General features: G+C 46.6%; 1 pseudogene across 1 annotated transcript in view; it reads left to right on the top strand.

Annotated features, from left to right (window-relative positions):
- The window catches only part of LOC307063027 (ectonucleotide pyrophosphatase/phosphodiesterase family member 7-like), a 29,611-nt pseudogene extending 7,957 nt beyond the window's left edge, over window positions 1-21,654 (top strand). The window contains exons 2-4 of the transcript in view: window positions 9,723-9,869; window positions 18,076-18,706; window positions 21,441-21,654. The product of the transcript in view is annotated as an ectonucleotide pyrophosphatase/phosphodiesterase family member 7-like (transcript). The remainder of the gene's footprint in view (window positions 1-9,722; window positions 9,870-18,075; window positions 18,707-21,440) is intronic.
- The last annotated feature ends 5,816 nt before the right edge of the window (window positions 21,655-27,470 follow it).

The raw sequence follows: 27,470 nt of genomic DNA, 5'->3' as shown, positions 1-27,470 counted from the left end.
TGAGCCCAACAGCGTGGGGATGGGGTGAGTTGCAGTCGACGACCCAGAGTACTACTGAGTCCCAGGAAACCCCAACTCCATCCATGAGGCTGCCCACAGGGCACGGGCTCCCAGTGGATTCAGCGACCACACCTCCCAGCACTGTCCCTCTGTGTCCCTGAACTCTGTCATAATTTCCCTCAGACCTTGCAGAAACGAAAAGCCATTCTCTGGGGGTGAGCAGCTCATTCTGCTAGTTTAAGTCACGCAGTTCCCTCTCCCTCTCCAGAAGCCTGTACTTACTGCTCCATCACTGGTAATGACAATGAACATTTTTGCAATCACAGTTTTTATTGCAAAGTGATTGAAGACCAGCAAGAATAAGTTATGCTGCTGAAACTATGGAAATCCCGCCAAGCCAATAGTGGGTGGATAGGAAGTCTTATGGCAGCAGCTTGTATTTCCTCCCCCAAGGAACTGATTGAAAATAAGAAGCCATCACCACCACGTTTCAAACAAAAGCCATGATATTATAATCTGACAATTTTAGACCTAGTCAAATGGATATGGCCCGGGGTGAAGAGGAGGCGTTCCATGACGAGGTGATGGCCTAGAATAATGCAAGTGACGTCCTCACAGTTCCACATTTCCTCTTTTCTTGAAAGGACACTCGCTGACGTGCTCAGGGCTCATGGTGGCCAGAAATAAAGTCTCTCCCAGTTCCAGAACCCCCAGGGCAACCCCAAAATTGGAGCAACCACTTATAGCTGTGTAGACCATGTGCTGCGCAATTCTGAAAGGGTTGTTTTCATGAATACTATGTGGATGGTGTCCCCTGAAGGTGTGCAGGGCACAACTTGCACAAATGAGCAGTCACTTATATTCTATCCCAAAATCAACTTACAAGAAGTAAAAATTCCTCAAAGATGTTGTAATCAGTCATGAGTCCACCTCTCCTTCAGGGGACAGAGCAAAGGAAGTGTGGCGAAATACGCCTGGATGATCTTAAAGACTAGATCACGATTTCTCAACATCCCGCTATTGATATTTGGGGCCAGATCCTTCTTTGCCTGGGGGGGCTGCCCTGTGTGTTGTGGAGTGTTTAGCAGCATCCCTGGCCTCTACTCACTAGGTTCCAGCAGCATCCCTCTCCTAGCTGTGCCTATCAAAAATGTCTCCAGGGCTTCCCTGGTGGTGCAGTGGTTGAGAGTCCGCCTGCCGATGCAGGGGACGCAGGTTCGTGCCCCGGTCCGGGAGGATCCCACATGCCGCGGAGCGGCTGGGCCCGTGAGCCATGGCCGCTGAGCCTGCGCGTCCGGAGCCTGTGCTCCGCAACGGGAGAGGCCCGCATACCGCAAAAAAAAAAAAATGTCTCCAGGGCTTCCCTGGTGGTGCAGTGGTTGAGAGTCCGCCTGCCGATGCAGGGGACACGGGTTCGTGCCCCGGTCCAGGAAGATCCCACATGCCGCGGAGCGGCTAGGCCCGTGAGCCATGGCCGCTGAGCCTGCGCGTCTGGAGGCTGTGCTCCGCAACGGGAGAGGCCACAACAGTGAGAGGCCCGCGTACCGTGCAAAAAAAAAAAAAAAAAAAAAAAATGTCTGCAGACGCTGCCCCATGTTCCTTGGGAGGTAAAAATCACCCCCTAATTGAGAACCTCTGGACTAGATGTGTAATATGCAAATCACATGTAAATCAGAGAGCCAAAGGTCACATACATAATACTCTAGCCAGTGAACAAAAAATCTGAAAGAGGTAAGAGAGGTAGGGAAAGAGAAAGGAAATTAAATTCCTGCTGCCGGTAACAACACAAGCCCAGCAGATGTTGTTGGAAACCCAGTTAGAAGATGCCATAAACCTTAATCAGCTCCCAACCTGCTCCCCCAGAAACAACTTTCTGCTGAACAAGTCCTGAAAGCCAGCAAAACCATAAACATGAACAAACAGAGCAAAGAAAACCACAGACTGAGATAGAAAAGATGTCCCTCCAACACCAGCCATTTCCACGAAGGGATAAAAATGGATTCATGGAAAAAAACTGAAAATAAGGAAGGCTGGGAAACCAGGATATTCCCTAACTTTTCACTACGGAAATTTCCACCTTGCAGAAAAAAAGCAGAGAAAATTGCACAATGAAGCCGCATGTACCTAGCACTGAGCTGCAAAAATGTGTCCACATTTTGCCAGTCTTGTTCCACTGTCCTCACCCAAGGCCCTGTCTTTCCTCCTTCCTTTCCTTCCTTCCTCCCTTGAATCTTTTACAGCAAATTTCAGACATCATGTCATATTATGCATAACACATCAGCATGCAGTTCTAACCTAAGAGTTTGGTCTGTTTTTACAAAACCTCCATGTCGTATTTAACAGATTTGACATGAAGAAACTAGGATACTTGGAGAAAAGATCTGATTGACACCTTAGAGTTTCTCCTACTAGTGCTTTTCAAATTTGAACGTGTATATGAATCACCCGGGTATCTGGGTAAAATGCAGACTCTGGTTCAGTGGGTCTGGGGTGGGGCCTGAGAGTCTGCATTTCCAACAAGCTCCCAGGTGATACCAGTGCTGCAGGTCCATGCGTCACACAGAGGAAGGGTTGGCCCAAAACACCAGAGCAGTGGAGCAAAAAATCATGACTGCTCAGGATTCCAAGGCCTTGAATGAGAGGAGAAACTCGAACCACTGGAGACTGAGGGCTCAGGTGTATTCGTTTCTTGTGGCTGCTGTAACAAAGTACCATAAACTGGGTGGCTTAAAGCAACAAAAAGTCTGGAGGCCAGTAGTTCAAAATCAAGGTGTCAGTGGGCTGTGTTCCCTCCGGAGGCTCCAGGGAAGAAGCCTTCCTTGCCTCGTCCAATTCTGATGGCTGCCAGCATTCCTGGGCTTGTGGCCACATCACTCCAATCTCTGCTTCTGTGGTCACGTTGCCTTCTCTGTCTGTGCCTTCTCCTCTTCTGCCCCTTGTAAGGACACTTATCTTTGCACTTAGAGCCCACACAGATAATCTAGGATAATCTCCTCACCTCAAAATCCTTAACTGAATTACAACTGCAAAGACCTGGTTTCCAAATAAGGCAACACTCTCAGGTTCTGAGAATAAGAATATGGACATATCCTTGGGGAGGGGTGGGGGGCACCATTCAGCCCACTACACCAGTAAGAGGGGGAAATGAAGTGAGAAAAAATGCAGAAGAGAGGGGAGATCCCGTTTCTGTGACAGTGGCCAGTAAGGCAGGCCAAGGGTAGAACTGTGTGTTAACAGACTTCCCAGATGGAACGCAAGTGCAGCTGTCTCCTTCCGTCTGCTTCCAAGGCTTCTTGAAGAGAGAACGTTTCTGTTTCTGACAGCGGATTAAAGGAAGAGGTGAGGAGTGAGGAAGCCATTCTCTGTTGGCCTAGTTCCTGAGGAATCGTGCCTCTGCCTTCGGGCCATTCTCAAGTCTTGTTCAAGGATAGAATGATTTATTGATGGCCATAATTAAAAAGCAATGCCAAAAAAGAAGCAGTCAGTACTTTACATCTGCACTTACACATGAGCAAGAGCGGTTTGGTAAAATGGGCACTAGGGTCTTATTTCCCCGTCCAGAAAAGGGCTCCCATCGTGGGGTGTCGTGTTGGGGTCAAGCCTCATGTCTGCAGCAGAAGTTGATAAGGTTTTAAATTTCAACTGGTGCACTGAGCCACCTGTTCTCATCCTCAGCACTTTTATTACAGGTCTAGGGGATCATCAGTGGGTAGGACTCTGGATGTGTAGACTTGGGTAAGTGTGGTTTTGAGCCCCAGTGGGTGCTGTTTTTCCACCAGTGTCTTGGTTGTAGGTCTGAATGAGCTTGTCTGCTTGAGATTGGAGCACTGGGTTGATTTAAGATGGTTGGTTGACTTGATTTAGCAGCTGTTCTTCCTCACTGATTTCATACTAGCTGGTTAATAAGACCTTTCTTCTTTGGTTTGGGGAATGTGAACTTAATGAAGCACTGGACCCCACAAATTGGGAGGAAAATGAAGACGTGTTTACAGTTTAATATGGTAGGTTGGTTCAAAGGAAATACTGAATGAAACAAGTAGGTCCTTAAAATATTGTTAAACAACTGAATGCATGATAAAGTGTGTCTATGCCCAAATGGTCTATTGGCAAACAGTTACTGTTCCACCTGAAAATTAGTAGGTAGGAATTGAGCAAATGTTTGGGGGGGGAAGGGAGATGCTCTTATTGAGTATATTAGGTTATGCATTTTATTTTAATTCCACTAAAGTTTTATTTTATAGGTTTATTTAATGATTTAACTATTATGTATAGGTTTATTTTCATCCCACTACAGTATTTTTTTCCCAAGTTGACTTTGGACTAAATCAAGGTCTGCTTCCTACTTGTTCAGTTTGTACCTGGCCGCCTACATATGGGGCAGAGGATGGGATGGAATTTGTTCAATTAAATCCAACAAACATTTGTTGAATACCTACTAAGGGCAAAGATCTCTGCTTTGTGCCAGGGAGACACCAAAATAAATAAGGCACAGCCCTACTCTCAGCCACATCAGGGAGCAACAGTTGTAAGAAACAGAAGGCAAGGCTCTAACAGGCAAACTCATGAGCATGGGAACCAAATTAGAGGGAATCAGGGAATAGAAACTGCAATTATAGAAACCAAACTTCCTCCTTTGTCTCTCAGAAGCCCTGTGGTCTTTCTTATCAGCCCCATGGGCTTTCTTGTCTCTGCTTCCCTCGTTTGTGACCACCTTTCTCCTTTCGCTACTGGTTCCTCATGGGAGACAGCAGAGCCCACCACCAGCTGGTTAGTTACTGTGTCTCTTGGTTCAAGTGTTGAGAAAGACAGAATTGGGTTTCCGGCCAACCAACTGAACATAGGGAAGAGACTTGGTACAAATACGGTGCCTAAACCTGCCTTTCAGCAGGGCCTATGAGTAGGGGAATTCCAAGAGAAAAGAAAATACCTGTGAGTACTGCAGGCACCAACACACTCTATTTTTTAACTCTCTCCCGCCCCCTAGAGTGTAAATACCATGAGACAGTTTACGACAGTACTTGGCTCAAAGTATTTGAGAAAGGGAGGGAGAATGGAAGGGGTTGGATCAAACTCTAGACTTGCTGGTTTCCTAAATTCACTGTGCAAGTATTTGGAAATAAATAAATATCAGGAGCTGAATCTAGCTGGGTTCTTTCCCAGACCTGAAATGCTCGGCTGGGTGAAATACCTGTACCTTGCCATAACTGATACAGTGTGGGAGTATGCATTGTACCCTGATTAAAGCATAATTAGCAAGCAGCAGGAATCCCATTCACTAGGAGAGCTCATCCTACTTCCTGTTTCACTTGCACAATTACCCATGTCGCCAGACACTGAAATGACAGTAATGACAGACTCTCAGAATGATACAGCCAGAAAGGCCCTTGGAAACCATTAACCACACTCATTCTACATACGGGGAAACTGAGGCCCAGAGAGAGAGCAAGGGCTTACAAGAGCCAAGGCCAGGTGTCCTGCCTCCAAGCCCAGCCCCACTTGTGCAGCATCACGTGACCCAAGTGAAACCAGCTCCTCTGCAGTCTCTGGAACTCCAGGCACAGCCAACACTATCGCCTTCACGTAGTTTTTCCAGCCAGGTCCCCCCATGGTCTCCAGAATAGAAAATGCAATTCAAGTAAAACCATGATAGCTGCTCCCTGCAGCTGCTTGTTTCTTAGCTTCCCCTCTCCTCTGTCTTGTTTTGCCCACGTTCCATAACTGGCCCTTGACCAGGATAAAGAGGCCTGAGAGGCGGGAAGGAGAAACCGACAGGGCAGTGGAAGCTCTGCTGGGTCTCATGAGTGGTCCCCAGCCACCAGTTGGATTTAGAACATGCCTTTAAGTGTCAGGGTGGAAATAACCCAAACACCATGGAGACAATTCCCTTTGTACAATTTCTGGGACGAGCCATGCCACAGAATGGAAGGGTCATGCTCCCTGAGCTCATTTTAGGTTAGTTGTTTGAAACTTGTGTAATATCGCTTTGAGGGGAAAATGGATTCTATGATTGGTTCCCAGGGTAGCCTACTTAACTGATGTTATAATTGACCTCTGGGTCCCAGGGCATGGAAGCCAGAATCCATAGGTTGCAGGAAGAGGAAGTTTCTTTGCCCGTGGCTTCCTCCAATCCCTCCTGCCACGTCCTCCCAGTGGCTCTGGACCCCCATATTTCGCCAGATACCAGAGTGACCCAGGTTCTGATGGCTGCCTGCCCTCCCCCTGGTCCCTTAAGGAGGGGGGCAGTGGGCTACTGTCAACCCAGATTTTGGAGCAAGGGGCAGTCTGCTGGAACTAATCCACATGCAAGTGTGAATGACAAACAGCCCCTGAACCAGTGGTTCTGACATGTCAGTGGGCACTAAAACCACCTGGAGAGGTTGTTAAAATGCAGACTCCTGGACCCCACCCCATGACTGTAAATTCAGCAAGGGCTACAGTGGGGACCCGGGAATCTGTGTTTTTAACAAGCTACGCAATTGATTGTAATGTTGGTGGTAGAAAATACCATGGAGAAACACTAGAACAGGTGAAATGGCAGGTGTTCATAATTCTGGAGGGATTTTTCTCTTTACTGGGTGGAGAGTCACACAGACCTGGATTCAGGATACTACAGGTTTAAAAAATAAATAAATAAATAAATAAAAAGGCAAAGGAGCGCTCCCTGGGTGAATTATCTCTGTGCTTCCATGTTGTCTGCTGCGATGGCATGGCTCAGCCATCAGGAAGCTGTAACAACAAGAGGGTTTCTTGTAGATTTCAAGAGCCTTCCATTATTCATTTGTGAGGCTCCAAATATTCTTGCCCATTTGGCTCCTACCTACCCCTAACAGAGTACTCTCACTCATGGTATTCACAGGGTGCAATGCTCAACATCATCAGGCATTCGGGAAATGCAACTAAAAACCACAATGAGATACTGACACCTGCTAAGTTGCCCATAATCAAAAAAAGGAAAATAGCAAGTGCTGGCAAGGATGTGGGGAAACTGGAACCCTTGAACATTGGTAGTGGGAATGTAAAATGACGCAGCCACCGTGGAAAGTAGTTTGGTAGTTCCTCAAAAAGTTAAAGAGTTACCATATGACCCAGCAATTCTACTCCTAGGTTTAGACCCAAGAGAATTGAAAGCAGGGACTCAAACAGTTACTTGCACATGAATGTTCATAGCAGCATTATCCATAGCAGCCAAGAAATGGAAACAACCCAAATGTCTATCAATTGATGGATGGATAAACAAATTCTGGTCTATCCAGACAATGGAATATTATGCAGCCATAAAAAGGAATGAAGTATAGATTCATGCTATGATGGGGATGAAGCTAGGAAACATGATTCTCAGTGAAAGAAGCCAGACACAAAAGGCCACATATTGTATGAGTCCATTTCTATGAAATGTCCAGAATAAGTAAATCCATAGAGACAGAAAGCAGATTAGTGGCTGCCAGCGGCCATGGGAACGGAAGGCTATGGAGTGACTGCTAGCAGGTAGAGTCTCTTTTGGGGGTGATGAAAATGTACTAGAACGAGAAAGAGGTTGCACAACATTGTGAATGTACTAAATGTCACAGAATTGTTCACTTTAAAATGTTAATGGGGCTTCCCTGGTGGCACAGTGGTTAAGAATCCACCTGCCAATGCAGGGGACATGGGTTCGAGCCCTGGTCTGGGAAGATCCCACGTGCTGCAAAGCAACTAAGTTTGTGCACCACAACTACTGAGTCTGCGCTCAAGAGCCCACGAGCCACAACTACTGAGACCACGTGCCACAACTACTGAAGACCACACACCTAGAGTCCATGCTCTGCAACAAGAGAAGCCACCGCAATGAGAAGCCCGCGCAGCACAACGAAGAGTAGCTCCCACTCGCCGCAACCAGAGAAAAGCCCACGCGCAGCAACAAAGACCCAACGCAGCCCAAAAACTAAATAAATAAAATTTTTTAAAAATAAAATGTTAATGGTTGGGACTTCCCTGGAGGTCCAGTGGTTAAGACTCCTTAATTCCACTGTAGGGGGTGCAGGTTCGATCCCTGGTCGGGGACTAAGATCCCACATGCCGCGCCATGCGGCCCAAAAAAAACAAAGGTAATGGTTAATTTTATGTTAATTTTACCTGGGGTGGGGAGGAGCAAGGGCTGTAATCAAATTTCCCAGGTTCCACACCCAACTCTGCCTCATGACCTTTGAGTAAACTCTGTGCCTCCGTTTCCTGCATAGAGGGAAAGCTCTAAGGGGGCTATAATAGTTCCCACCTTACAGGGCTGTTGGGAGCTTTAGATGAGTTAATGTTCCCAAAGTAACTCGGAAAAAGGTGCTGGCGTATGGCATGATGGTAAATGTGTACCATGACTCCATCACACAGACCCTACCCCCCATTACACATGCAAACCAAGGCTTGTTCAAGTTCACACAGCAAGTTCAGAAGCCAAGTCAGGGTTGGCACCCAGCTCTCATGGACTCGAAGTCCATGCTCTTCCCCTGTCAACCGTCTGACTTGATCCCTGACCAAATCTTGACACCTCGAGGTCCCAATCCCTGGCAGCAGCACAACTTCTTTCTGGTGACCCCACTCGTGGTTGGCTGTCAGGCCTGCCGGCAAGGCAGAAACAATAAAACCACAACTGTGCTTGCTTCTTCCCCATTGAAAGCTTTGGCCACCCTAGGGGGGACTTTACCCACCAGCAGTCTGGCAGCAACTCTGACCCAATGGAGAGCTTTTCCCTTCTCTGTGCCCATGACCATCAAGTTCTAGTCACAGAATGTCCCTCTTACCATGGACATTGGAGACATCATCACTATCTTATTACAGTCAGTAGGGTCACCCAGAGACTTCATCTCCCAGGAGGCTAGGGAGTGGACACTCAGCTCTCTCCTTGGATCTTTCAGCTCCCTCTTTAGACTGGCCTCCACGTGCAGTCCCCTTTCCCTGGTGCAATGTAAGATCACAGGGGTTTTTTCCATATCTGGTTCAATTGCTATGTTCTCAAGAACAATCTAGCTTACATTCCCCCAGTATCTGTCTTCTTTCCCTAAGCAGAAAGAAATAAGTCTGCACCCATCTATGTCTAGAAATCCTTCCTGGGACTTCCCTGGTGGTGCAGTGGTTAAGACTCCACACTTCCAACGTGAGGCGGGGGCAGGGGGGGCAGGTTTGATCCCTTGTCAGGGAATGAGGATCCCACATGCCACGTGGCAAAAAAAAAAAGAAACAAAGAAGGAAATCCTTCCTCATTCCCTCAAACAGCGCAGCCCGTGGGAGTCCTAGGAGAAACCCTGGGATGTTTGCTGAGAATCAGGCCCACTGGATGTTCCATATAGAATTATATCGTCACGAGCAAATGAGGAAACTCATCCCACAGGAAGTGTCCAAATCCCAGGTCCTCAGCTTCTGGACACAGAATAACCCGAGGAACTTGGCCTCCCCACCCCCTGCCTTCCCCCCTCCCTCATCAGCTTCCACAGCCAACACCAACTTCTCCCAGGGCTGACAGGTCTGTTCCAGGGAGCAGATCCAATCTGACAGCTGTGAGATGTGATGACCCTTCCTTTGTGGCTGCCAATGTTTGCATCCCAGAGAAACAAGTCTGAAGCCCAGAGGGACAGCCCCAGGATTAAGTAGGCCAACCGGAAGGATGCTGGGGGAGGTGGTCTTAAGAACACATGGACACCCCTGGCAGCATCCGTTCACAGAACTTACCAGTACCTTCTCTCCTTTATTCCCAAGGTCGCTGGATCGAAGATCACGGAGTCATTCACAACATGATGTTTAACAAAGAGACACTCTGGAAGTATTCCTTCAAGACCACACAGAACAAGACTGAGTGGTGGGACAATGGCATTCTCCCCCTCTGGATCACAGCCCAGAGACAGGTACCACCAGAAACCCTGGGCTGACTTCCTGGGACATCATCTCTTATTCCTAGGCATGTGGGTGGGGGGTTAGACGTTGTGTGGCCTTGGGCAAATGACTTAACCTCTCTAAGCATCTGTTTCCCTAAATGTGGTATAGGGATCATGATGATGCTCTTATTTAATAGAGTTCATGTAAGGATTAAATAAGATGTGCACTTAATGCATATCTCAGTAAGTTTTAGCTGTTATGGATGGATGAGGCTCCATGAGGGCAGAGTTGGCTTAATCATGATTGTACCTCCAGGGCTCATCATAGGGTCTGGACCCAGCAGCTCTTTAATAAATATCTCTTCATACACTTGCCTCTGACTTAGGCATAAAGGCCCTTAGGAACAAAGTTGACCACTCAAAAGCTCTGATGAGAACATTTGCTTGAAAGTATCCCAGCAGCCATTCATTATTGCTTTGAAAAGGCAGAAATCAGATTTGTGCGTTGAACTTCCAGCCCCAAACCTGTTGCCAGCTTTTGCATTTTCTCAATGAGCTTCCAGAGTCATCACTTCAGAACAGATCCTCCTCCTCTTCCTCCAAGACACCAGCCTTGGCTCCAAAGCTTCCTCGGGCCCTGACACTTCATCTCTGTGCTCCCAGCCCATGCCGTGCACATTACATTGAAAGGGGGTGTAATTGCAGCAGCTCACAACAGTCTGTGGACTTATACTCCCAGAGCAGGGTCCAACCAGCTCCACCCTTCTCCAGCTATGTGACCTTCAGCAATGACCTCCACTCTGTGCTTGATTTGCCCCACCTGTAGAATGAGGATGGCCAGAATCCCTGCTTCATAGGCTTGTTGGGAGGATTAACTGTGATAACGCATGTAAGTTGTTTGGCACTAAATGCTCGAAATGATCAGTCATTCCTATGAATGGAGGCTAAACCATTTTAGCAGGACTTCAGCTACAGGTCACTATAGCTCTAGGCCAGAACTATCCAATGGAACATTCTGTGATAATGGACATGTTCTATTCTGCATGATCCAATGTGGAAGACACAAGCCACAGGTGGTAACTGAGCCCTTGAAATGTGACTGGTAAGACTGAGGAAGTGAATGTTTAATTGTATGTCATTTTAATTAATTTCAATTTAAATCTAAATACTACACAGGCGAGGGGCTACCATATTGGACAACACAGCTCTAGAAGAATCACAGGGGGCTGTCAATGACCCTACTCTACCTCAGGTTCATTTTCTCCCCCTAAGTGTTGGGCTCTAGAGTGCTTCCTCTTCTGTCACATTTTTAAACTTTGAGGCATAGACCATGCAAATAAACTCTGTCCATACAAGAAAAATAACAACCATAACACTCACTATGCACCAGACCCTGATTTAAGTGCTTTACGTATATTAATTTATCACAACCCTGAGGTGGGTGTAAGGTTATGCCCCTTTAACAGATGAGTAAACTGAGGCACCAGGTGATACCATAACTTCTCACAGTCACAGAGTTAGTGAGAGGCAGAGCCGGGATTTGAACTCACTCTGAGTTCAGCTCTTAACTTTTAACCATGACATAATATTACTTCAGTGGCCAAAGCATTTAGTCATTGATTTCAGAGTGAATCTTGTATCTGCCTAGCTGCTAAGAAGGTCTGGATAGTCTTCCTTAATTCACTATTCAAAACCCAGGGCCTCTCTTGCTAAGGAATTTGTTCACTGGCATGAGGCTTCTGGTGGCATTCTCCCTTCCTGGTGTTTTCTTATACATGGTTCTCGTCTCCTTGTCATTTATTTGCAGGACTTTGTTTCCTCCTGCTCAATTCATAATCAGTGCTTTTCTTCTTTGCTGAATTCATAAGCAGTTGTGCAAAAAGAGGGTCTGGTGCAGGGCCAGGCGACTGACAACACATCACTTGTTTGGCAAGCAAATGTCAAGTTGGTGCATCACGTTCTGCCATTAGCAGCTCCTGCCTGGGACAGGGCCATCAGCCAGCTCCCTGAGGAGGTGGTGCAAAAGCTCCTGTAATCAGAGCAAACCTGCGGCCCCAGGTCAACCCTTCCCGTCCCGGAAACAGGGGGACAAATGCCAAATGCCATTCGGGGGCACATCTGCATTGTCGGGCAGGGCTGCAGGAGGGCGGCCTGCCCTGTACCCATCATTGGAAAATTCCTTCCTTCTTCTGAGTCTCTTCCAGGCAGGCTTTGTGGAGACTGATGCGTTAACCTTTAATAGGACTAAAATGTTTTCCATCAGTGACATTAATACTGCCAGAGTCCATCATGATTCATGAGAATCGGCGTCCCTTGGCAGACGATGCCTAAGAGACGGGATTCCCAACCACCTTTGTCTCCACCATCCACGGTCCACGAGTGTATCCACTCCATCAGGACTTCCCTAATGGTCAGGCTATGAACAGAGAGGCTCCAATGAGAGCAGGCTGGGATTTTAAATGAGCTCCTGGGATAACTGAACCTGATCAGTGGCTGAGATGTTTCACCAAGTTCAGTAAGCCCTAATTCTCAGAGAAAGGCGGACAGCCATGACTGTGAGACCCAGGAAAACCATAAAAACGTAGGGGCATGTTTCTCCTCTCTATGGAAGAGCCACAGAGCATATTAAGATGTGAAATGGCAGAGGGGATGATGTGGGTGAGATTCTCATGTCTTCCAAGACAGGACCATGGTAGGCTACCACCAGGAGGGGATTTGGAGAGAGGGTGGGGAGGGCAGCTACGGTTCTCGGTGTCAGCCAGGTCTCCAGACAATAGCTTCCAAACTTGGAAGAGGTGTGAGAAAGAGGGTGCTGTCAGCTTCTGCTTAGAAAAGTATTAATAGAAACATAATGCATCCCAGTATTGGCTCAAGCCGTGTCTATCACACATCATAAAGATTCTGAGAATAATAATCCGACCTCCAAAAACGTGTGGGAGGGGGAGAAAACACAGAATCTTGGCCATCTAGCTTCCTTCTGTTCAGTGACGCCTCCAGAATACAGAAAAGCAATGAAAACACTCAGAACCAACCTCAACTTCTGAATTTCAAAAACATGGAGTCCATCTCTTTCCTCTCAGCCATTCCCTAGAACAAGTAACCAACTCCTTTCCCTAAACCACTAAACATACTCTCCACCAAAGCACAACTGTGATGAACACTTCACAGGCCTTCCTAAAACCCGTGCGCTTTTTGACATTAATTCAGTCCCCTAAAAAAGGAGACAAGACAGAAAAACCCAAACTAGGAGACAAGACAGAAAAAACCAAACTAAAACTCCTTCCTTAATGATTGGTTCTGAAGAGTTTTGGTAGATTCTGTACAAAACCCAACAGTCAGGCTTTGCCATAAGAAGTACCAACTTTTGGGGGGTTTTTTTGATTTTTTTTTTGCAGTACGCGGGCCTCTCACTGTTGTGGCCTCTCCCGTTGTGGAGCACAGGCTCTGGACGCGCAGGCTCAGCGGCCATGGCTCACGGGCCCAGCCGCTCCGCGGCATGTGGGGTCTTCCCAGACATGGGCACGAACCCGTGTCCCCTGCATCCACAGGTGGACTCTCAACCACTGCGCCACCAGGGAAGCCCCCAACTCTTGTTTTAAACAAGCAACTTAAGAGTAATAGCCACACTGGTGCAACATTACACTAAGGAAGGATAATGCACCCAGTAAAACTAGCGATTTTCCAACTGCTATTGCTACTGGAAACACTGATTATGCTAATTAAAGGGTAGAATAGTAAATACCCACTCTTTTGCATCCAATTAAGTGCTGAGATTGTTTCTCAGAAGCATCTGTAGAAAATAGCACTTTTGCTTATCACAGGTCCCAAATAAACAGAGTCAAGTGTGTGTGTGTGTGTCTGTCTGTGTCTGTGTGTACACATGCTCACACACACATTTCTCTCTGAAGCTCATTTCACAAAGCAGCATACATCCTCAAATTCCTATGGGACCAAGTGAGAAAAATCATAGTTTCCTAAGACTACAGCTTGGGATATCTTTACAGAAAGAGTACGTGTTGAAGGACTTCCCTGGTGGCGCAGTGGTTAAGAATCCACCTGCCAATGCAGGGGACACTGGTTCAACCCCTGGTCCGGGAAGATCCCACATGCCACGGAACAACTGGGTCCATGCGCCACAACTACTGAGCCTGTGCTCTAGAGCCCGCAAGCCACAACTACTGAGCGCACGTGCCACAACTACTGAAGCCCATGTGCCTAGAGCCCATGCCCCGAAATGAGAAGCCACCGCAATGAGAAGCCCGCACACCTCAGCGAAGAGCAGGCCCCGCTCGCTGCAACTAGAGAAAGCCCACATGCAGCAGCGGAGACCCAACTCAGCCAAATAAATAAATTAAAAAAAAAAAAAGAGGGCTTCCCTGGTGGCGCAGTGGTGGAGAGTCCACCTGCTGATGCAGGGGATGCGGGTTCGTGCCCGAGTCCAGGAAGATCCCACATGCCGCGGAGCGGCTGGGCCCGTGAGCCATGGCCGCTGAGCCTGCGCGTCTGGGGCCTGTGCTCCGCAACGGGAGAAGCCACAACAGTGAGAGGCCCGTGTACCACAAAATAAATAAATAAATAAATAAATAAATAAAATAAAAATAAAAGAAAGAAAGAAACAATATGTGTTGAGAACACAGCACAAGAAAACAATTTCAAGTTGGGAACATCTGAGATTTAACATGCAAATACTTAACTGGATATGCAGGGCTGCCTAAGACCCTCACAATGTCAATGTCAGCTTACTCTAAATAATAAAACAGCCAGTCAAACTATGTTCTACAAAACGTTAGAAGCTTCATCCTTCCAGTCAATTCCATACTTGACAGCAAAGTCAATTTACATGGATGTTAAAGTACCGCCGCTAAAAACTGAGAATTATGTCTAATGCCAATCAGAAATGCCATAAATATTAGAGGATTTGCAAGTTAAAGCAACCATAAAAATTCTATTATCAGAAAGGAAAATGTGTTACCTGTAGAGGTTACAAATAAGATGCTAGAACCCAAAAGCGAAAACATTTCTGTAACTATTTCCATAAGTTAATCAAGAGTGAGAACAGGATGGGTTTTCCACCCCTAAAAGGAGACATGATTCATGCATTCATTCAACACACATTTAATCAGCAGTCAGCACTTACTCCAAGCCAGGCCTGTTCTAGGTCCCAGGAAAAGTATGTTCAACAAGATCAGCACAGCCCCTGATTTCCCAGAGCTCACATTCTAGAGGAGGGAACTAGATAGTAAAAAAGTAAGCAAATTAAGGTAATTTCAGGTTGGGGAAAGTGCTTTAGAGAAAATAAAACTGGATCTCAAAATAAGTAATGAATCTGGAGGGCAGAGGGGACAATATTTCACCTACAGCTATGGATAGCAGAGCTTCTGGAACCTTGCAAAGTACTTAGTATTAAGACTTCTGTCTTAAGTCAAGCTTCCTAAAAGCAGAGCCTGAGGCAGGGATGTGGTGCTCATAATGTATTGAGGGAGAGTTCTCAGGAGATGGGAGTGAGGAAAACTGACAGGGCAGGAGGAGGACCTAAGTGAGATGTGGCCTCAGCTGGAGACCAGCTTCAGCCTGATCTCACAGGGAGCACTGGAACATGAATTGCACCCCCAAGTCATCCCACCCTGAAGCCAGGGAGCTGGCTTTATGTCCTGATGTCAGTCACTGGCCATGAGCTGCTGGGGATAGAGGAGCAGTACAGGATACCTACCTGCCCAGGTGAGGCAGGACTTGGCCACTTGGCAAGGGAATTTTCCAGAACATGGGGGAACTGAGAGACATTAGCAGCCACCCTCACGGAAATGGGTGTGGGTGCAGGCCCAGTAGGGGGATCTGGGTGGGGTACCAACAGCATCCCCTACAACTTCCAAATTCGTTTCCTGCTTCTCTCTCTCAAATGGTACATGGGAAGTTTTGGCATTATGCTTAGTTATAATTTTCTGCCCATTTGTAGACCAGATAGCCACAACCCAGGTGCCACTATCCCACAATTCTTCCCTGTAATTTGTTCTCCATACCAAATTGACACCGTTGCACCAGCGCCTTCTCTTGGTTTTTTAAAGCCAATGAACTTTACAGTGTTTTTCAGAACATCCAAATCTTGGGTGATCCAGAAGTGTCCCAGAACAGCCCTCAAGTTAATAGCCAAGATGAAGGAAAATACTTGCTCCCCAAATAAGCAGGTCAGTCTTTCATGGAACCAGAAATCTATCAAGCTCATACTATGTGCCAGTCCTGGTTGAGGAGCTGCTTTAAAACAGAAACTATTTAGTGAGATGGGTCCATCTCATTGTTAACTTGTTGGTGAGTGTATATAAAATTATTTTATTTTCCTAACAATTTTACCAAGCTATGTCAAAATCTAGCTTTCTGCTGGGGAGCAAATCACTTAATATTTTCATGACTTTGAAATCACTTGTGTTGTTAACACAGCCTCATTTTCGGTCTGAAGACTCAGTTTGGCTCAGAATAAATCCTTCATCTTGTAACCAAGACAAAGCTCTGCTCCCCCGCATGCTCCCTACCCTCACCGTAAACCCTCTGGTGGCCCCAGCAGCCTGGGGTAGAAGGAGTATGGTCTACTCCTCTCAGGCCCCCCATACCTTTCCCTGGCTTACCCACTGGTGACAAGGAGAGGGAAGAGATGGCAGCTCCTCCGTGATGGCTTGGTGGTAGGCCAGGGCCCTTTTCCTGTTGGCTGTTATCTACTGCCCTGTGTAGTTGCCCATGGCCTGACATAGGAGGTAAAGGTCACTGGGTCCCAATGACAAGGGCTTCAGGGTCAAGCAGCAACCCCAGGCCCTGCCCAGGCCTTATAAGACTCAGCTGCATTTCATGGCTGACCCACCCCATTCCTCTGACGTAAGGAATCCCATGCCCCATGCTGCAGCCATTTCTGCCATGACTGGAGGCTCCAATCTCATCTTCCTTCTGCAGACCCCAACCTTGGGGTCTACAGGCACATTTCAGATCCACCTTCAGGACCCCTCAGGAGACAGAAACTGGAGGAGATAATCATTGCCCCCTCTTCATCTGACCATGCAGTCTGGCCCATTGCTCTTTGTTCCTCTCCAGGAAACTAAAAGCTGAGCTCATTGAACACTAACTAACATGCTCCACATGCATTTAGTCCTCACAACCACCCCACGAGGTGGCATTAACATCCCTGTTTTACAGATGAGGAAACAGAGGTGGAGAGCATCTGAGTGACATGCATCCAAGTGGGAGAGAAAAGATAAACCCAGGCAATCCAGCATCAAGCACACCTTTAACTGCCTTATTGTCTGCCTCTGGGTTGGGCGTCAAGCCCAGTGGCTGAGCAGACATCTGCACAGGGAACAAGATGACAGTCTCCCCTTCACACAAACACCCTCAAATTTTATAAACATTATACATGGGAACCAATTAGGCAGATTCTCCCCTTTCCAACAGCCCCAGAGGAAATCCACAGATCTTATCTCATGGGCTCTGACTGAGACCTGGGCCCAAGGCTGAACCAATTGCTGTGGCCAGGGGATGCAGCGTCCTCTGACTGGCCAGGCCAGAGCCACATCCCACCTCTGGAGCCTGATGTGGACCCAACACAACTTGCACGGAGCAAGAGTAAGGAGGAGAGCCACCAGGGGATGTCAGATGCTCCAAACCAGCAGACAGGGGAGGGGGTGCTGGGCAGGCAATCATAATAGCTGTCCACTGCACACACCGGGGAAGGCTTATGGTGGCTTCTTAGGTCTAGAGACAAAGAAAAGAGTGCCTACTATGGCCAAAACACAATGCCCAATACTTTATCTTAAAGTTACCTGGATTAACCCTCACAAAAATCCCATCAATTTTTTGGCATTTTACAGGTAGGAACATTGAAGCACTAAGAGATTAAACTTACTCACCATCACCAGCTTAGAAAGTGCCATTTTTCTTCCATTCTAAGGAACTGTTTTTTTCATTTTGCAGTCCCAAATTGGAACGCATATGCCAGTCACTGGAGTGTCATGGTTTCATAGGCAGCATTTTTCTTCGTAGGAGCACATAACATAACGGCAGTTCTCACAGTTAACGGTGTTTTAGATTCCATGAGATCCTGGTGATGCCAGGAACGAAGCCCAATCCTGTCTGACTCTGAAGCCACATGTTTTCCATACCTTTGGACTGGGGCAGGGATGCTGACACGTTGGACTTTGCACATTATGAGAAAGATAGGAGAAATGGCCCTGATAGACTTTTCTTCTTGCACTTGCAGGGGAGGAAAACAGCGTCATTCCACTATCCCGAGGGAGGCGCCAAGTACAAAGGGGAGGCCGTCCAGCGGTCCCTGGTGGAGCCGTACACCGACCCAGACAGCAACGAGACGGAGTGGAGGGAGAACATCGATACCGTCATGAACTGGTTCAGTAAGGAAGACTTTGACTTCGTGACTCTGTACTACGGAGAGCCAGATAATGTGGGACACCGCTTTGGGCCCGAGACAGAGAACAGGAGGGTGATGACTCAGCAAATCGACAGAACCATCGGGTACCTGTTGGAAGCCACTGAGAGGCACAGCTTGACTGAGCACCTCAATGTCATCATCACATCTGACCACGGCATGACCACTGTGAAAAAGAAGCCCAAAGTCACCAAGATCCTCCTGACAAACTACATCAGCTTCAGGGACTTGGTCAAGTTTGATATTGTAGACTATGGCAGCTTTGGAATGCTCCTGCCCAAACCAGGGCAAGAGGAAGCCGTTTACCAAGCACTGAAAAATGCACACCTTCACCTCAATGTCTACAAGAGGGAGGAATTTCCAGAACGCTTCCATTTTGCCAAACACGAGCAGGTCTTGCCAATCGTGATGTATGCTGACTCTGGTTATAACATCAATGGGGTGAGTAGATTCTAAAATGAATAAATTCCATCTTGAATTTGGAAGGCAGTCACTAGGAAAGGACCGTTCTGAAAAAATTTAACACATAAGTGCATGCATGATGAGTTGCAACCCACTGTTTTCCAAGTGTTCCCCACCCCCCACCCCACATCCCAGACAACCCATCCTGTCCCACGTTACCATTATGCAATGATAATGACACACATCCCTGACCAAGGTTAAGTGTCCAGGGCTATGTTAAAAATTTAACATGAGTTATTTCATTTTTGTCTTCCCAACAACCCTAAAGATAGGTACTCTTTTTTTTTTTTAATTTATTTTATTTTATTTATTTTGGCTGCGTTAGGTCTTTGTTGCTGCCCGCGGACTTTCTCTAGTTGCGTCGAGCGACTCTTAGTTGTGGCGCGCAGGCTTCTCATTGCGGTGGCTTCTCTTGTTGGAGAGCACGGGCTCTAGGCGCACGGGCTTCAGTAGTTGTGGCGCACGGGCTTAGTTGCTCCGCGGCATGTAGGATCTTCCTGGACCAGGGCTCGAACCTATGTCCCTTGCATTGGCAGGCGGATTCTTAACCACTGAGACACCAGGGAAGCCCAAGATAGGTACTCTTATCTCCCCATTTTAATGAGGAAGAAACTAAAGCTATAGAGAAGTGATTTGGGATTATAAGTGTAAGGCTGATGTCTGAACCCAAGCCTATGTGTTTGACCATTATGCACAGATCACCAGGAGATTGACCCAAAAAAACACCTTCTGGTTCCCATTTGCATATATCCAGAAAAAGGCAATCCTTAAAAATTTATACACAGATGCCCACAGCAGCATTATTCATAATAAACAAAAGGTGGAAACAACCCAAATGCCCATCAACTGATGAATGTGTAAACAAATTAGGGTCTATCCATACAGTGGAATATTATGTAACGAAGTACAATACATGTTATAATTTGAATGAACCTTGAGAACATTATGCTCCGTGAAAGAAGTCAGATGCAAAAGACCACATATTGTATGATTCCATTTAAATGAAATGTCCAGAATACACAAATCTATAGACACAGGGCATAGACTTGTGTTTGTCTAGGGCCGGGGGAAGTTGGAGTGAATGGGGAGTAACAGCTGAAGGGTACAGGCTTTCTTTTGGGGGGATGTAAGTGTTCTAAAATTGGTTGTGATGATAGTTTCACAACTCTGTGAATACACCAGACATCATTGAATTGTATACTTTAAATGGGTATATTGCATCATTTATGAATTATATCTCAACAAAGCCATTATGAAAAAAATAAGGAAGCCTAAAGAAGAAAGTACCAAAATCAATGCTAATTGTGAGACATAAGTGAGGTCTTTTTTTTTTTTTTAACTACTAACCAATAATTCATGGCAGAACAAAGTTCAGGTGATGTTTAAACATCACATGACAGAAGACCATCCCAGGTACAGCTTGAAGAATCCTTGTCTAAGGCTATGAACAGGAGTCAAACATTATGTTTGCAATCTGTATACTCAGCTTGCTACAAGTCCAGAGTATAACAGGTATGGGAAAACTCATAAGCTTATTGTTTATTGTTAGAGGAAACATTCACAGTAAAATGCAACACTTTATTGGTATTGTGTAATCCTTCAAGTGGCCTGGAGCTAATGAGGCCTTGCCAAGAAAAGATTCCATAGTCACTGGCCTCTTTTTAAACCTGGTTCATGATGTAACAGGTTGAGAGGGATGTTAAGACATTTAATCAAACAGTCATATTCCCAGAGTGACCAACCAGACAGTCTGAGGGACAGGATGCTGTGATCAGTTTAATCTTCCAGAAAACTGACCATTAGACAGAAAATCCTTTGGGCCTCAATGCTCTCGTTGAACCCACTTCTCAGATTCCCACCCACCTGCCTGCCTTGATGGGCGTGACTCTTCTCACTTCAGGACTGAGGAACTTGCAAAGAACATGAGGCCATCACTGGGGGGCACTTAACAGTTCTTAACAGGCTGCTCCATGGCCTCAAAGGCCATTGGACCACTTTCTTTAGACAGGTGAGGGAGCTTAAGCTGAATAGACAAGCGCTTTCTATACTGAACAAACCAAATAGGAGACCAACTTTTCAATATACAGAGCATCACATGTCTTACATGCCAGAATATATGTTGGTCCTAAGAAAATATAAACAGTGCTATGCTGTGACTGATGTTACCTAGTCAAAGGAGGACAGACAAAAACCTACCCAGCATTCATTAAACAATTACCTACAGTCCTTACTCCCTCCTCTCTAATCCTCTCCCTGACCCCAAAATGATGTAGATAGATAGATGCACTTCTGTGCCTTAAGAAACATACCTGGCTCTAGAACCAGTCTGGGTTCAGGTACCTGCTCCAACACTGGCTACTACATGACTCAGGGCAGTTTCCTCAGCTGTAAAATGGGGATGATAATGATAGTGCCCTCACTTTATAAAGCATTCAGAACAATTCACAGTATACAGTAAGCCCTCTATGTTTAAGCCTATTATAACTGTCAGTATTACTATCTTAATGCTGTTTCTAATGGATATGTTTTTCTTTATTCTCTTCCTTAAAGATCTTCCATTCCTTCCTCTCTCTGCCACTGCAAACAGCAGTGTCCTTCCTTGTCATTTAAGTTTTCAAAGATTTCCTGGATCCAACAAGCATGACATTAACTAAAGGGCAGTTTTCTTTCAGGGGACTGGAATCTAAAATGGCTCTTTTGTTATTATTATTTTTTAGCAAATTATATTTCAACAAAGGAGATCATGGCTTTGATAATGTCTACATGGACAGGAAGATCATATTCAGAGCTTTTGGGCCAGATCTCAAGAAGAATCACCTGGCTGAGCCTTTTGACAGCATCCACATGTACCCCTTCATGTGGAAGCTCCTGGGGGTTACCCCTGTGCCCGACAACGGCTCCCTGGCAGTCACCCAGGAAATGCTTATATGACCAGTAGCCAGGTTAGATAAAAAAGCCACCACTAAGAGACTGGTAGTGTGTCCTGAGACAGAAAAGATTCAAAAGGGGGTTTCCTGAATGGGGGGAAAGTCAAGCAGAATAATCCTGTTTCCTGGCAGCTTCAGTGCCCCCAGCACAAGATTATCATCAGCAGCTCTGAACAGGTAGCAGAAGAAGTAGGAAATCCTTCGCTGTGTTGGTGACATTTTATATAGTGCCTTTGGGGCAAAAAGGAAGGCTCTCCATAGAGGAAGTCAGGTGATAATCCTTCTGAGCCTCAGCAAGCATGCGTAGTCTGCCCCCCAGATACCCCTTGTAGATTCTGAATAGCAGCCTTCCTTCAGCAACTCTGTGCATGCGGGTGCCTGGAGGAAAGAAAGCTGCTCACAGGGGAGGAACGAAGCCTTAGCACTCTACTCATGGCTAAAAAGAGGGGCAGGCGTTCCTGTAAATGAGGTTGCGAATTCTGAAGACTTCAAAATCCTAAATCTGGGTGATATAAAGGAAGAAAGGAAGCATCTCTGGGAATTCATTTGTTTACAAACACTGGCCAGCTTTTCTTTTGCGGGGAGAGACTTAGAACACGGCCGGATGATTTATCAGATGCTTAGAGCAACCACACTTAATTGAAATGGAGTACAAAGAACAGCTTCCTGCACCCTTTTCCTTTTCTTCCAAGCCACTGCCCACAATCTTCTTGTGAATTTACTGGAAGCAGGTTGTTTTGCAGAAAACTAAGTGAATGGATGGCAATTCTCTAAGTTATTGAGAATTTTTTTTTACGTTTTAGAGTTTTGCTACAACTCTTTGGCCCCTACCGCCTGCCCCATAGTCCTGGGAGCCTGAGGCAAGGTGTGTTTGACCTCCAGTTATGATAAGCAGGACATCCCACCAGCTGATTTTCAGCGAATTGGCTTTTGGCAAAGTGGTCACTAGGCAAATGGGTCATTTGGCGAATAGGTTGTTTAGTAAATAGGCTTTCAACGACTTGCCTTAAGAGATTTCTCTACAGTGAGTACTTTCTTGGGTTAAATGTACATTTTGTTTCCATAATTAATATTCACTAGCACCTCGATGGGAAACTTCCCAGGGACCCAGGAGCAGCCTCTTAATCAGATCATTTAAAACCATCTGATTTTTTATTAAAAGGAGCAGACATGAAGAGGGCATCTGCTCTCCAAAACACAGCTATCGGTCTCGGGATTGTCGCAGGAGTTCTTATGGTTCTGTTTGTTGCTGGTGTGACATTCACGGCCTTTGGTTGGAAAGAAAGTGAGGAGTCTCTGCGGGTTTTCTGTGGTTGATCAGTGCACATGGTAATAATCCATTTCAACCACTTCCTGAGTGCCTAGGGGTCCAGCACTTTGACAACCCAGTAACCAGGGATATCCTCGTGGGCTTGCATCCTGGACAGTCGTACAGGGCCCAGGACTCAGAACAGCCCCCAGCTTGGTCTGATCTCAAAAATCTTGATTTTTTTAACAAAGGCCCCATTTTCATTTTGCACTGGGCCCCAAAAATTATGTTCCGGTTGCATGCGTTTCCCAGGGCTGCTGTAACAAAATACCACACACTGGGTGGCTTATAACAACAGAAATTTGTTGTTTCACAGAACTGGCGGCTAGAAGTCTGAGATCAATGTATCCACATGATCCCTCTGAAATCTGTAGGAGAGAATCCTTCCTTGCTTCTCCTAGCTTCTGGTGGTTGCCAGCGATCCTCAGCATTCCTTGGCTTGTAGACACAATCTCTGCCTCCACCGTCACATGGCCAACTTCTCCCTGTGTCTGTGTCTTCACATGGTGTTCTCTCCTCTTATAAGGACACCAGTCATGGGATTTACGGCCCCCTGTATTCCAGTATGACCTCCTCCCATCTTAATAATACTTGCAGAGACCTTATTTCCAAATAAGGTCACACTCCTATGTACCCGGGGTCAGGACTTCCAACATATCCTTTTGGGGGAACACAGTTCAACCCATAACACTGGTCCTGCCACCAACCAAAGCATTCTATGGACCTGTTGCACCTTTTTCTACGTTTCCAAAGTTATATAAGGAGATTGAGCCTCCCGCAACCCTTATCACACCCAATCCTGACCATTCCTCTACGTTCAAAGAGCCCCTGACTCAACAGCAAGGGGGCGTCCTGAACACTGTAAACAGCCTAAGGAAAGTCAGAACTTTACTTAACCTTAACTCCATCACAAAGCCCACATTTAACGTAATTTATATTTGAACTATAAAATTTTCCTATAAGTTGAAACATGACCTATAAAGGTCTCTACACCCTGAAGCAACATTTTAGAAAGAAATCAGTTGGTCCTTTTCTACAGAAACCATTAGCCATAGGAGGGATAAAGGAAAAACCTCAAGGTACTGAGTGAATGGCCAGTCCCACAGCATAATTTCTAAAAGGCAACCATTCCATACAGTTAAAATGCATTAGCTTTTTATCATCATCATTAAAGAAAGCCTCAAATCCAGAGGCTGAATCTTTACTATAACATGCGCACATACACATATCCTCTGCCACTGACAGGACTGATTGGATATACCCTAATGCTTCTTGAAACATCAACACCACCTGCAATTTTCATTTTATGTTAAACAGCAGTCCTAACCTTCACTTACACCTGAACACACCACACCTGTGAGGTCCATGGGACATTACAAATCCCTTCAGTGCCTTGATCCTTCCAAGTTCAGATCTGAGATGTATTACCTTATGATCTTTGTCCCCACACCAAGAGCCCGCACACAAAGATAAAGGTATCTTCTGTGTGCAGGTCAGTGGTGTGGCCCACTCAGGGTTCTTCCCCAATCTGCTAGCCATCTATGGCATCAGGAAGGCTGGACTAGGCTAGATTTATTAATATCTTAGTATAACATCATGCAGTATCACTTACTCTGCTGTTAACTGTACATGCCCTTTTGCTCCTCAGAGGGAAGGTAATTAATAGCTATTATGTGTGTTAATAGAAAGTGTGGTATTTATGAGTTTAACTGACCCACTCCTCTTGGTGTTCACTGTCTACTGCAGGCAGAAAGCTGATCAAAACAGCACAGGTGAACCAGTACGCCTGACCAAGCTCTGACATCGTTCCTTCAGGACAAGATGCAACCATATCATATGTCAGGTGTTTCTACCCCAAGACGCTGTGACTCAAAGGATTTATGCAACATCTCAGACCCAGAAACCTTTAATTCCGTGTAAAAACACAGCAATAACCACAGTTCACCCTCTTTATAAATCAAGTGTTGACAGAATAAGGCAAACAATTTTTGTGTCAGATGCTGTGCTCACGTGGTTCTGGTGGAAGAACAGATATAAGAGAATAAATGCATTCAATTAGAATTAATTCTCCTCTCTCGTTCTCATAGCTGAGCAGGGCTCAAGTGTTTCTCATCTGAAAGGGGTAATAAGACTTCATCTGTCCCCCTCATCTACCTTGTGCAAGCACATTTAACAAATTAGCTCCCAAGACACTTCCAAATGGAGTTTTATGAGAGATTTGTGAAGGTAAATGTATTAGACTTTGAACACAGTTCAAACTCCAGAGGCAGCACCAGTGCCTTTCACTGTTCTGCTTTTCACTCAAGACATAATAAGGTCAAATGAAAGTAAATTTTTTTCTTTTCTTCCCCATCCCCACCTCTGTACCACTCTTACTCTTCTTCCGGATTCCTTTCCCTGCAAAGTCAAAGCTACTACTCTAAGCCCTCATAGTTCCATGTGCTCACCGGCGCAGTACATATTGCCATTGTACTTGTTTGTGTGCTAATTAGTTCAATAGCTACTTCCCGCACGAGACCCTGGGCCCCTGGAGAGCAGGAACCACTCCTGGTTCTTCTCACTGTTGCATCCTCAATGCCTGATAGTGCCAGGCACATAGTTGGCGCTTAATAAGTATTTGGTGAACGAAAGACTCTATGGGTTAGAAACAGACCCTAACTGGGGTCTGGGGTTGGGGGATCAGGGGCTCCTACCTTGTGCTGGAGGACATCATTGAGAGGTCAATGAAATCGAGGGTAATCATTGTTAAATCCATCACACCTGTAGCCTGCCTTTACCGCTCAAGCTCGCTTTAGTTTTTGCTATAAAAGACTGGCAGGTCCTCTAAGCCTAAACAATAAGATGTAGCCTAAACAATAAGATGTTGCCAGAGTTGTTTTCCAGGAACTTGGAATCAGCTGTCTCTAGTTCAAGCTGGTTAAGATTGGTTAGGACCACCGACCCTCCAACTGGGCATGCGGGAGTGTCCGTTCGTTGACCTTTGACGTCAGAGGGCCAAAAACCCCACCCTCAGAACCTGCTAACCATTTTCTGGACAAGCGTCCCATGAAGATGCCTGTAGCTCATTTGCACCTGCGTGAAACGACCGTTACCTCACATTTTTCCTATTTCCAATCGCCTTACCGCACGCCCTCCACGTCCTAGACGACCCTGCTTCTTCAGCCCATAAATACCCCAGCCCCTCACCCACAGGGAAGCAGGTTTGAGATTTGTTTTCTCGTCTCCTCACCTGGCTGCCTTGTGAATAAACCCTTTCTCTGCTGCAAACGTCGGCGCCTCAGCGTTTGGCTTGCTGCGCCTCTGGCAAACGAACCTGTTGGGTAACAAAGTGACCGGTTGACCCTCCGAGCTGGTCCCGGTCAACCAAGGTCTCCTCACCCCACCACGCCCTCAGAAGTACATTCTGCCCCCTGTTCCCACAACAGAAGTTGTTTCAAGAATGCAGCCTGGGGCTTCCCTGGTGGCGCAGTGGTTGAGAGTCCGCCTGCCGATGCAGAGGACACGGGTTCGTGCCCCGGTCCGGGAGGATCCCACACACCATGGAGCGGCTGGGCCCGTGAGCCATGGCCGCTGAGCCTGCACGTCCAGAGCCCGTGCTCCGCAACGGGAGAGGCCACAGCAGTGAGAGGCCCGCGTACAGCAAAAAAAAAAAAAAAAAAAAAAAAAAGAATGCAGCCTGGGGAATTCCCTGGCAGTCCAGTGGTTAGGGCTTGGCTCTTTCACTGCTGGGCCCTGGGTTCAATCCCTGGCGGGGGAACTAAGATCCTGCATGCCGCACAGCTCGGCCAAAAAGAAAGAAAGAAAACAAAAATGCATCCTTGAGAGAGCAATGTTCTGTGGAGATACTGGACTGTGTACTGACTGGACTCCGTTAAGGCCTCGCTATAAACTGTTAAGATTCTGGCAGGAGGGTGTGGAGAGGCAGGACGTCATTGAGAGGTCAATGAAATCGAGGGTAATCATTGTTAAATCCATCACACCTGTAGCCTGCCTTCACCGCTCAAGCTCGCTTTAGTTTTTGCTATAAAAGACTGGCAGGTCCTCTAAGCCTAAACAATAAGATGTAGCCTAAACAATAAGATGTTTGCCCAAGTTGTTTTCCAGGAACTTGGAATCAGCTGTCTCTAGTTCAAGCTGGTTAAGACTGGTTAGGACCACCGACCCACCGACCTATTCTCCTTGCGGTGCCCACGACATGCCTCGTAAGTTCCCTCACTTATTAAAACTGCCACCTACCAACCTGGAGGGGCCTGCTGCTTTCTTCGGTCTCTCCTTGCCCCCGTGTACGCGGCAGTTTGCCAACCAACACCTTTGCCTCAGTGCCTTTTACCAAGGCGAGAAAAGTCTGCGAAAGCCTGAGCCCACCGGCCCACAGACCTGAGGAGACGCCCGCACACGAGGCTGAGCTTGAGGGCGCAGTCCCAGAGGGGTCGGGGGAGGGCTAGGAGTAAGCCCAAGGGACGACGTGTCTGCCCAGAGGGCTCCTGCCAAAAAAGACCCTCGAGAAGGCG

Source organism: Hyperoodon ampullatus, assembly GCF_949752795.1.
Source record: "Hyperoodon ampullatus genome assembly, chromosome: 14".
Classification (NCBI taxonomy): Eukaryota; Metazoa; Chordata; class Mammalia; order Artiodactyla; family Ziphiidae; genus Hyperoodon; species Hyperoodon ampullatus.
The sequence above is the reverse complement of the archived record's forward strand: the minus strand, read 5'-3'. Positions and strand labels throughout refer to the sequence as shown.